The following is a 10,520-nucleotide window of genomic DNA, read 5'->3' as shown; positions in this document are numbered from 1 at the left end:
ACACACACACACACACACACACACACACACACACACACACACACACACACACACACACACACACTTGTTTCCCCTTTTTCAATCTCCAGAACATACAAAGAAATGTGGTCTTAAAAATACAAATTTCACAAAATAACTGGCCTCAGTGCCAAGGAAATTGTTTGCCTCCAGTTTTCCTCAGAAATAAAGTCAGGCTACACCTAAAGGTCAGAAAGCCAGAGCTCGGTCCTTTTTAGTGCTACCTCTAGCTTAGTTTGCTTGGTGAAGAGCAGACAGTGCCCAACACTTGTGCTGAAATGAAGCCCTTCAAATGGAGCAACCACAGTCTGCACAGTGAGGTGCCCAGAAGTCAGCTAGACTGGCCGCAGTCTCACAGTGCTTTCTGAGATGACAAGTACGGAAAGAGAAAAAGAGGCTCTGACATTATATCTCTACATTGCCAGTGGCAGAGGGTTCACCCAGAACTGTCCCCATTTCTTCCTTTTTTCTTCTCCCCCATCCCCCATTTCAATGTTGCTAATTTGGATTTAGATGGAGCTAGACTCACTTCTGGATACATCAGTTACTACCCGTGTGAACTGGATAATTTACTTAATTTCTAAACTTGTTTATTCACCTGTGAACCAGGAAAACTTCTTTCCTGATAACTTGAAAATTGCCACAGCGTTTTAAGAGCTTAACATTGTACCTAGTGTATAATAAGAGGGCAGACACGGTAGCTGGAATTGATGTCTTCAGCTTCTCTTTTCATTTTCTTGCTTCCTCCATTCCTCCCTCTCCTGCTTACTCATTTCTTACCCCGCTTAGACTCCCAACCCCGAGAGGGTAAACTGATACTTGCTCCACCTGTCTTTGATTGATTCGTGAGATGGGCTGCCTCACGGAACTGCTCTTAGGAACTTAACTGGGTTTGAAATTTAAAACCATCTCTTATTCATGTGTGCCTTAGACATTGCTTTGAACCTGGCTAGATAAAAAAAAAATTTTTTTTAAAAAAGAAGGATATATGTTTAAAAATCTCACAAGTCCTCTTGGGCACCAAATGGCTCTTCGGAAAGTTAAGTGTAAATGTACCAGAAACAGAGATTAAATTCCTCCTGAAATACTCCTGGGTGTGGAAATTAAGGAAAAAGCAATTGCAAGATGTCTCCAGTTTTGCAGACCTGCATGCAGCTGGCTCTCCTTAAGGATGTTGCTGAGCTGTGGGAGAGCACGGCTGGCTCAGCCCAACCTCCCGGGTCCCCCCCGCAGCCATGGGGTTACTTATTCCAGGGGTGGGGCAGCAGAGGCGATTTGATGGGGGAACTTTCATTCCAACAGCTCTTCCGGCAAAGCTCTTCTCTGGGGACCTCAGACTGGCACCTTTCACCGTTGTTAAATTCACTTAAGATAAAAGTGACACCAGGCAAATGACAAGGGAAGAGCCATTACGGGATGAGCAGAAGCAGTGACTGACAGGCAGGCTCCGCTGAACGCTCTGCTGCCAGCCCCAGCCTTGGTGCGAATGGCTAACCTGAATGCCTTCCCTAGCCAGCCTCGACAAACGGGCGAGCTTCAAACCAAGCCTGTGGCCTCAGCCCTTTGTTCCCCAGGACCTCAGCCCCAGGCCATCCACCCACACCCTGCCAGCCCCTCAACCCAGGAGCAGCAGCAGCTGCAGCCACCACATGGAGAGGAGCCCATTGCTGCTGAAGGTGAGAGGCTGTCCTTTGCCTGTTTTCAGGTGAGTGCCTGTGGGTGGCGAGCCATGGAGCGTGGACTACGAATTCACTCACTGTGTAGTTAGGAGAGACAATATGAAGATTGAACTCAGCAAACCATAGAGAATACATACGCTGTCAAGTCTCTCTCTTATCCTGTCGTTCTTCAGTCTGAGTATAAAATCATGTTGGCTGTCTTGGTCTTTTCTTGGGATTGTGCACAAAGACACCCATGGGGGCTCTTTGCTGGGATCTGCTCACCATACAACTTGGTTCATACAGGAGTCCTGCAGTACTGGGCCTTAGTAAATTACTTGCTAAGTAATTTTTGGAATGTTTTTAAGGTGACTTCTATTATTGGGAAAAATATGAAAAATAAAAAAGTTAAAACCCACAAAGAAAGAAATTCTACGATTGTTAACATATTTGCTGGATTTCTTTTTTTTTTTTTCTTTTTGTCTTTTTTCGTGACCGGTAACGGGATCACAACCCTCGGTGTCGCGCCTGCACTGTGCTCAACCAGTGAGCGGACTGGTCTCTATATGGGATCTGAACCATCCGCGGGAGCGCCGCCGCGCTCCCAAACGCCACACTCTACCAAGGGCGCCACCGGGCCGGCCCAAGGATTTCTTAAGTGCTAGATCTCTGTAGCCAGAATGCATGGATTCCTATTCCAGCTCTGCCATGTCTCAGCTGTGTGAGCTTGGAAGAGTGACTTAACCTCTCTGTGCTTTCACTCTCTCATCTTCAAAATGAAGCTAAGTACAGAACCTACCTCTTGGAGTTGTTGTAAGTATTAAATGAATTAAAAACGTGAAGCCCAGCACATTGTAAAGACCTGGTAAATGTTAGTATAGCTGTTATCATGCATCAATTTTCATCAGCTCATGATTACAACTGCAGTTCCATTATATCAGTGTTTCTCTGCCTGGGGAGATTTTGACCCTAAGGGACATTTGACAATATCTGGAGAATTGTTTTGGTTTTTACGACTAGGTTAGGGGGTTACTACTGACATCTCACTGGTAGAGGCCAGGAATACTGCTAAACATCTTACAATGCACAGGATAGCCCTCAGTGACAGAGAATTAGCCACTCAAAAATGTCAAGAAGTGCTGAGGTTGAGAACTACTGCATTAGATTAGTGCATGTATTGCGACAGATTCCAGCCCCCACTTGCTCACTGTGGACTCCAGCTCCTCCTCACAGCATGTCCTACGGGGTCCTGGAGAGATGGTGTGTCTCACACATGCCTCCTCACCATGTGCTGCTCCCACACTCCAGGAGACGGCCCCTTTGGTGGGCACAGCTACCCTCTGCTGCGTCACTCTGAGTTGAGTTGGAAGGTGGGGAGAGGCTGGGCCAGAACCTTCTTCCAAATCTTGGATGCACCTTCTTCCTCGGCTTTTCTCCCTAATTTCTCTCTCAGTTGAGACTAAAAAGCAGACTCTTTGGCTGAGTCTTGAAATAGAGTCCATGTCATTAAAATCAGCCCCATCTTTGTTTCCTTCCATCTCCTTGGGAATCTCCATCCCTAAAATGTCTTTGTCTTTCTTAAGCCAAAAAACATAAAGGTCTCATGCATATTATAGCAGTCTTATCAGATTACACAAATACATTCTTAGGGGCAGTAAGCCAAAGTTATCCATATCTCAGCAATAGTTTTTCTGGTACACACAAACTTAGAGATGCATAAATTTTAAAAACAAAATTGTAGTTTCACCATACTTCCTAAGGCCTGACTCTTTCACTAAACAAAATAGCATTAACATATTCCCATATCTCAGCAATAGTTTTTCTGGTACACACAAACTTAGAGATGCACAAATTTTAAAAACAAAATTATAGTTTCACCATACTTCCTAAGGCCTGACTCTTTCACTAAACAAAATAGCATTAACATATTCAAATGTCATTAAATTGTCTTCTTCATCACAATTTTATTAACTGTATAAAATTCCATTTTGTCTCTATATAATATCTTTGGGTCCATTCCCCTTTTGTTAGACATTGAGGTTGTTCCTTAATATTGAAAATCATAAGTAATGAAGCTCTGAATATCATTGTAAAGCAGCTTTGCACACGTGTTTAGTTATTTTTCTTCGGATAAATTTCTAGTATATAATTGAGGGGGTTGGGGTACATATTATAGAGGAAAGGTGTAATGGTTAATTTTACATATCAACTTGACTGGGCCTTATCTTGATACTCAGATAGCTGGTTAAACAATTTCTGGGTGTTTCCAGAAGAGATTAGAATTTGAATTGGTGGACTGAGTAAAGCAGATGGCTCTCCCCAGGGTAGGAGGGCATCATTCAATCTGTTGAGGGTCTGAATAGAATAAAAAGGTAGGATAATGTTGAATTTGCTCTCTGCCTGACTGCTTGAGCTGGGGCATCTTTGTTCTGCTCTCGGCTTGCCTGCTTCTCAGGCTTTCAGACCAGGAATAGAATCTACACCATTGACTCTCTGGTCTTCAAGCTACAACACCAGCTTTCTGGGTCTCCAGCTTGCAGATGGCAGATTGTGGGGCTTCTCAGCCTCCATAATTATGTGCGCCAACACCTTATAATAAATCTCTATATCTGTATCCATATCTCCTATTGGCTCTCTTTCTCTGGAGAACCCTGACTAATAAAGAAGATTTAAGGACTTTCTCTTAGGCAACAGTGTCTGCCCACTGAAAATACGCTGGAATAGCAATCCAATATTCAAAAGGGCTGGGAAAGTGAAGTACATCAGTTATTGAAATGTTATACTTAGCCGAGACTTTCCACCTGCCAATATCACATGTGGGAGAACTACTTCTAAACACTTAACACTAAATTACACAGAACAAATTTCCATCTTCCTTTGATAATTCAAAAGGCACTCACACTGCTTCAGGGTCACGGTTATAACCTCAACTCTCAATGTAGAATTTCAGATGATGTGTGGAAAAGCTCTTCGTAAGCAACAAAGAATTACAGAAATGCAAAGTTTTGTTATTTCTGCTTTCAAATGGGAAGAAACTGTACTGACCAGATTCATCAAGAAATGACATATCTTGAAAGTTTCTTTCTGGGGTTAGTTTCTGATAGCAACTAGTTTACATGTCATTACCTCTCCTTTTAATTATTTATAAAAGCAAAGTCAATAATACAGAAAAATTCCTGTTTCAGCTTTTGATGGTGTTCCAGGTGAAAGTGTCTTACTATAATTTTAATATTTCATAACATTGCTCAGTCATAAATTTCCCCCAGTATATTCCAATGATAAAAAGGAGGAGGATAATGATAGGGGAGCATCACAATGAAGGAAAAAGTACTTTCCACTACCGTGTGAACTCAGCAGGAGAGGGATCTATAGGCAGACTCAGCACTGTTCCTAATTAGCTCTTGTAGCCATGGCCTTGAGTAAATCAATGATCCTTTCTGGAACATGTTTTCTTCATAGATAATAAAAAGGCAGTGGTTTCTAAGATCACTTTAAGTTCTAAAATTTCTCTGATTTTATGACTTGTCTCACTTCTGTTGAAGGATTTGAAACTATGTTCTCTCATTTTCTCTCAAGAATTCTTGAAGTAAAGAAAACCATTTTCTTAGGTAACAAGATTTTCCCCAGAGTCCTGGAATGTTGCCTGAAGCCCCAAACCTGAGAGCAATGGGTGACAAGAACCTCCTCATTTTAAAGAGGAACAAAAACATCCAGCTGCATACATTTAAAGAAAGCAGAACCTGTCCAGCAACCTTCACCCTCCCTCAGGGCCCAGCAGTGAATATAAGACAAGTCCAGAGATTCAAATGGGTGACTTTAGAGTTGCATCAAAAGGTTTTCAGACTAGTAGGGTGGACCGAGGTATCTCTTCTCCATTTACCTTTCTGGGGTTGCCCTTCCCCAAGTCAAGTGATGAGGACTCAAGAGAAATACTCACAGAGGCTGAAGTGCCTGGGGCAATTGGAGAGGGGCTCCTCACTTCCACACTGGGTATTCAGGGGTGTGTGGAGTGATGGGCCTCCAGGTTGAAGGAGGCAGATGGGGTGAAAAGGTCCTTGGAAGGCTTCTTTGTATGTGCAACTCATGACTGAGGTCTGTTCTCCCCTAGAATTGGGGCTGGAGACCAGCTGTGGCCATGGTGGGTGAGGAGAGAGACTAACAGCAGGGAGCCACCTCTATAACACATTTTGGTCTGGCAAGTGGGTCCTGTGGGAAGTTCCTGGGCCTGAGTCACTATACAAGAGGGCAGTCTGTTGGGGCAAGACAACTTCAGGAGTAAGAGCTATGGGGTAAACAACCCAGACAGAGAGGGTTGACCAGGAGAAGTTCACAGCGGTGCCGGGGACATATAAGTCTTCCCTTCATACAACTCCCTTCCCCCTACTTGGACCCCACAAATCCTAAACACAAGTTTGCCTAATTTTTATTTATTATAGTTGGAAATATATATAACTTATTTTACTTAACTGGGTTTCTAATAATTATAAACATAATCTGCAATCTTTGTTACAAGTCAAAAGGAATAGAATGAAATGTTAATGACCTCACCACTTCCATTCCCAACCTCCTAAAATACCCAATATTGACCGTTTCATTGGGGGTTACTCTTTCATACCTTTCTCTTTGCTCATAGAAGCAACTTTTACACATTACTCTGAAAACTGCTTTTTCTTCAATTGAGGCATCTTTCCATGCCAGAATGGGTGTGGTAAATGGCTCAAGGGGAGTTTAATAATGTATTGTCAGTTTAGTTTCCAAGGCAGGGCTCTGGTCCTCTGCATAATTTCTTTCCCTCTGGGCATTTGTCTTTGTGCATGGGATGTGAGCTCCTTGCTGGATTGGAAACTGCTCCTGGGGCCGGCCTGGTGGCGCACTGCTACAGTGCGCTGCTTGGGAGTGCAGTGGCGCTCCCGCCGAGGGTTCGGATCCCACATACAGACCGGCCGCTCACTGGCTGAGCGAGGTGCGGGCGCGACACTGAGGGTTGCAATCCGTTGCCGGTCACAAAAAAAAAGACAAAAAAGGAAACTGCTCCTGATGTCACCTTGCAAGCTCTTCCTATATAGAACAAATCCAGCCTCTGGGTCACTAGGAAGTCACATGTGACATGTCATAGACTGTCAGCCTTTCTTTCCCATCACTCCTTGTTACTTAAGGGTGTTGGCTGAGATCCCAACCTCTTTATCTCTTAGGTGCTTGGAAGCCTGGGCAGCTTCTGATCCTCTCTCCTTTCCTCATATCCCTCCACCTTTGCCATTGTCTTTTAGGAAGGTATTGCTCAGTGAGTCTCAGAATTGTCTGTCTCAGCAAAAAGCTTTAGAAACCTGGATTCTTATACTTAGGACATCAACACCATCAGGGTCAATGGAAAAAAAAAACCCTGAACATCTGTATCTGCATCTGACTCTGGGCAGAGTACAATGTGAGCTTAACCGTGGAAGTTGGAATGTCATGTTCAAAGGATCATCAAAAACCACTGTCCTCTGTGACTTTCTGCAGGCATGAGGACCTAACATCTGTGAAGCAATTTTTTCTTCGTTCTCCTCTTTTAGAACAATAATAATAACATCAACAATTTTGTGAATGCTTCCTATGCACCAAGTTCTATGTGAAGCACTTCTTGTACATTATCTTAGTTGATTCTCACAGCAACCATTTTTGGGTGAGGAAAAAATCATGTTCAAGAATGTTAGGTAACTTTTGCAATATATCATAATTGTAAATGGGAGAGTTAAATTGAACCTCGAATCATCCTCCTCTGAAGCCCATGCTCTATACTAACCATCATGTTACAGTGGTAGAAGACAAAAGTCCCACGTAGAGCTAATGTAGGCAGATAAGGTGGGATAGAGTTTACCCAATTACCTAGACCAGGAGTGTCATAAGGGGAAGTTTCCTCTATGAACATGGTTGGGCAAAATGTTGCATGGTAAGGATAGGAGCATGGTCAATATTTATCATATATTCTATTATGGGATAATACGTTTCAAAGGGAATAAAAAATAAAATATAAAAATGAAAATTAAAAATATTTTATATGATAAAATAGTGAAAATGTTATTTCTCTGATTATCCAGAAGTTCAAGGAACTTCAACATCTGTCTGGAGTCTTGAGATCACAGAATTTCTTTCATAAACTCAAAAGAAGAAGAGACTTAAGAAGTCTTTTCTACCATTTACCTACTTCTCAATTCTCCTATTCTAGCTTCTTGAAATGTGTCACAGATCATTTGTTTGGAACCCACAAGCAATGAGAAACTCCATTACACATGACAGAGAGGAGGAACCAGATACTAAATAGACAATTACAGTAAAATCTGATGAATGCTATGAAAGAGTTATGAACAAGTTATTGTGTAAGTGTAGAAGGACCTGGCTTGGAGGGAGAGGGAATCAAAAAAAGCTTCCAAGGGAAAATGACATTTTGTTGGCTCTTGAAGGAAAGAATAAAGTCTGGCAGATAAAGGGAATAGTTGGGTAGTGAATGGTGATCACTCAGAAGCCAGCAGAAGTACTATAGCTCTTTATCAAGCATGTGAATTGCATGACAGGTATCCCAGTGTGGCTGGAGCATGGACTGTGGATAAAGGAGAGTTAGATAAGGCAAGGCCCAGACTGGAAACATCTATCCCATGCTAAGGAGTTTGAATTTCATCCTGAAGATGAAAGGGAATCACTGAAGAGTTTTAAGGGATCGACAGGATCATCTGCACTTCAAATGAGTTGGGATGAGAATGGAATCCGGGAGACCATGAGGAAGCTAGTGCGGGCCAGGCAGAGAGGGAGCAACCAGGAAGGGCAGACAGGAGTAGATCTGTCACTGTTTTGCAGTTAAAGCTGACAGGATCTGGTGACAATGTGGATGTGATTGGACAGAGAGTGAGAGAAATAGAGGATGATGCCAAGATTTCTACCTGCGTACAGAAAGCAGAACAATGCAGGAGGAAGCCTAGAGAGTTCTATCCCATCAGTGGCAGACTAGTTCTAAAGCGATTCTTCCTGTACTGACCTCAAAACCCCTACTACCCTTTAACATTCTCCATGCTGGTCTTAGTCTCACCTCCATCAATTACAGAGCAATGAACATTATTTTGTAGATGTACCAAATTGCAAGTAAATAGAGACTCATACTGATAGACTGCTTGATAAGACAGATTTTATTGTTTCCCTCTCTTTCTTTCTCTCTCCTTACACATTTGCCTTTGAGCTCCTAGAAAAACAAGAATTGCAAAACTCTGAGGGTCCATTCCCATAATTATGCTTAATATCTGAAACACAGGGTTACCTTCTGAGAGTTTATAAAGAATGAGTAAAAAAAAGTTCAGCAAGTGCATACATTCAGGGGCAATGGATAAATTGTGATAATTCCCATAATTATGCTTAATATCTGAAACACAGGGTTACCTTCTGAGAGTTTATAGAGAATGAGTAAAAAAAAGTTCAGCAAGTGCATACATTCAGGGGCAATGGATAAATTGTGATAAAAGTAATGGAGCCTCGTCTTTCCCCTGTACCTACTGGTCTTTTCACTGCTGCGTGTTGTATGTATTGCCATTTATTCTCCCGTAATGGTGAGGCAGCTCTGTTCCTGGTCCAATACTCCCTGTTTCACAAAAGCCCTTGGGATGAGGGAATCAAATATAGAATGTGCTGAAGGGCACAAAATCAGCAGTATTCAGCTATCCCAATCCAGCCTCGTGACATTTGGCTGAATCTGGGATATCAAAGGTGCCATTCACCCTCCCTGGTCTTTTCATTGCTGCGTGTTGTATGTATTGCCATTTATTCTCCCGTAATGGTGAGGCAGCTCTGTTCCTGGTACAATACTCCCTGTTTCACAAAAGCCCTTGGGATGAGGGAATCAAATATAGAATGTGCTGAAGGGCACAAAATCAGCAGTATTCAGCTGTCCCAATCCAGCCTCGTGACATTTGGCTGAATCTGGGATATCAAAGGTGCCATTCACCCTCCGTGACAACTGCTACCACTTTTCTTATTTTCCCATCCTGACTTTTTTCAAAGGGAGGATATCTTTCAGCTTGGTCAGTTACAAAACTTCACTGAAGGAAAAGACATGAAAAATGAAGTGATTTTGTATAGAGACATAGTCTGTGGAGCTTATGCCAATTGCTGCTTATGCCAACATGCCTCTTGCTGAAGACATCGGTGCAAACTCAGGCTGCACAGCCTTTTTTTCCTTCCTGGAAGATCATTACTCATATAGCAAAGTTGCAACCGTGTCTTATTCTAGTAGGAGTAAATGTAGGTATTTCTCATTCTTATATTGAGCCAGTATCACTTGTTAAATACATGAGAGAATGCTATGTTTAAATACAGTCCTGTTAAGTTAAAAAATGCTGTAAAATAGCATCCAAGGATGTAGATTAAAAGATGGTGGAGAACTGGTAATTTTATTTCACTCCCCTCTCTTGAAATCCACTAAGCCTTTGAAATTAATTTTTTTAAAAATGAAAGAATAAAAAGGAGAGAAAACTTTCTTGGTATTGAAACAAGAAAACTTCACAAACCCAAACTGCAACCTGTAAGACACATCTACTTAATAACAATAAGTCTGGGCTAAGGTTATGGGTCTTAGGAGAGCCTTCTTAGATTTTGTACAGTATAAGTAGTTTATGCACATCCCCAAACATCCTCACCAAGGAAGTCTCCCTGTGGACTCTGTGGACTTTGGGTGTAGGAGGAAGAGCAGAAAATGGATGGATTGCAACATGTGATGTCTGTGATTAAAAGCAGAGAATTCTCTCCCATTTTCATGTGTATGGCCAAGTTTCATAAGCACTCCTATTCTTTTTTTTTTTTTTTTTTTTTTTTTAACTAAAACAA

The sequence above is a fragment of the Galeopterus variegatus genome, unplaced genomic scaffold, assembly GCF_000696425.1.
Source record: "Galeopterus variegatus unplaced genomic scaffold, G_variegatus-3.0.2 Scaffold163, whole genome shotgun sequence".
Classification (NCBI taxonomy): Eukaryota; Metazoa; Chordata; class Mammalia; order Dermoptera; family Cynocephalidae; genus Galeopterus; species Galeopterus variegatus.
Note: the sequence above shows the minus strand (reverse complement) of the source record.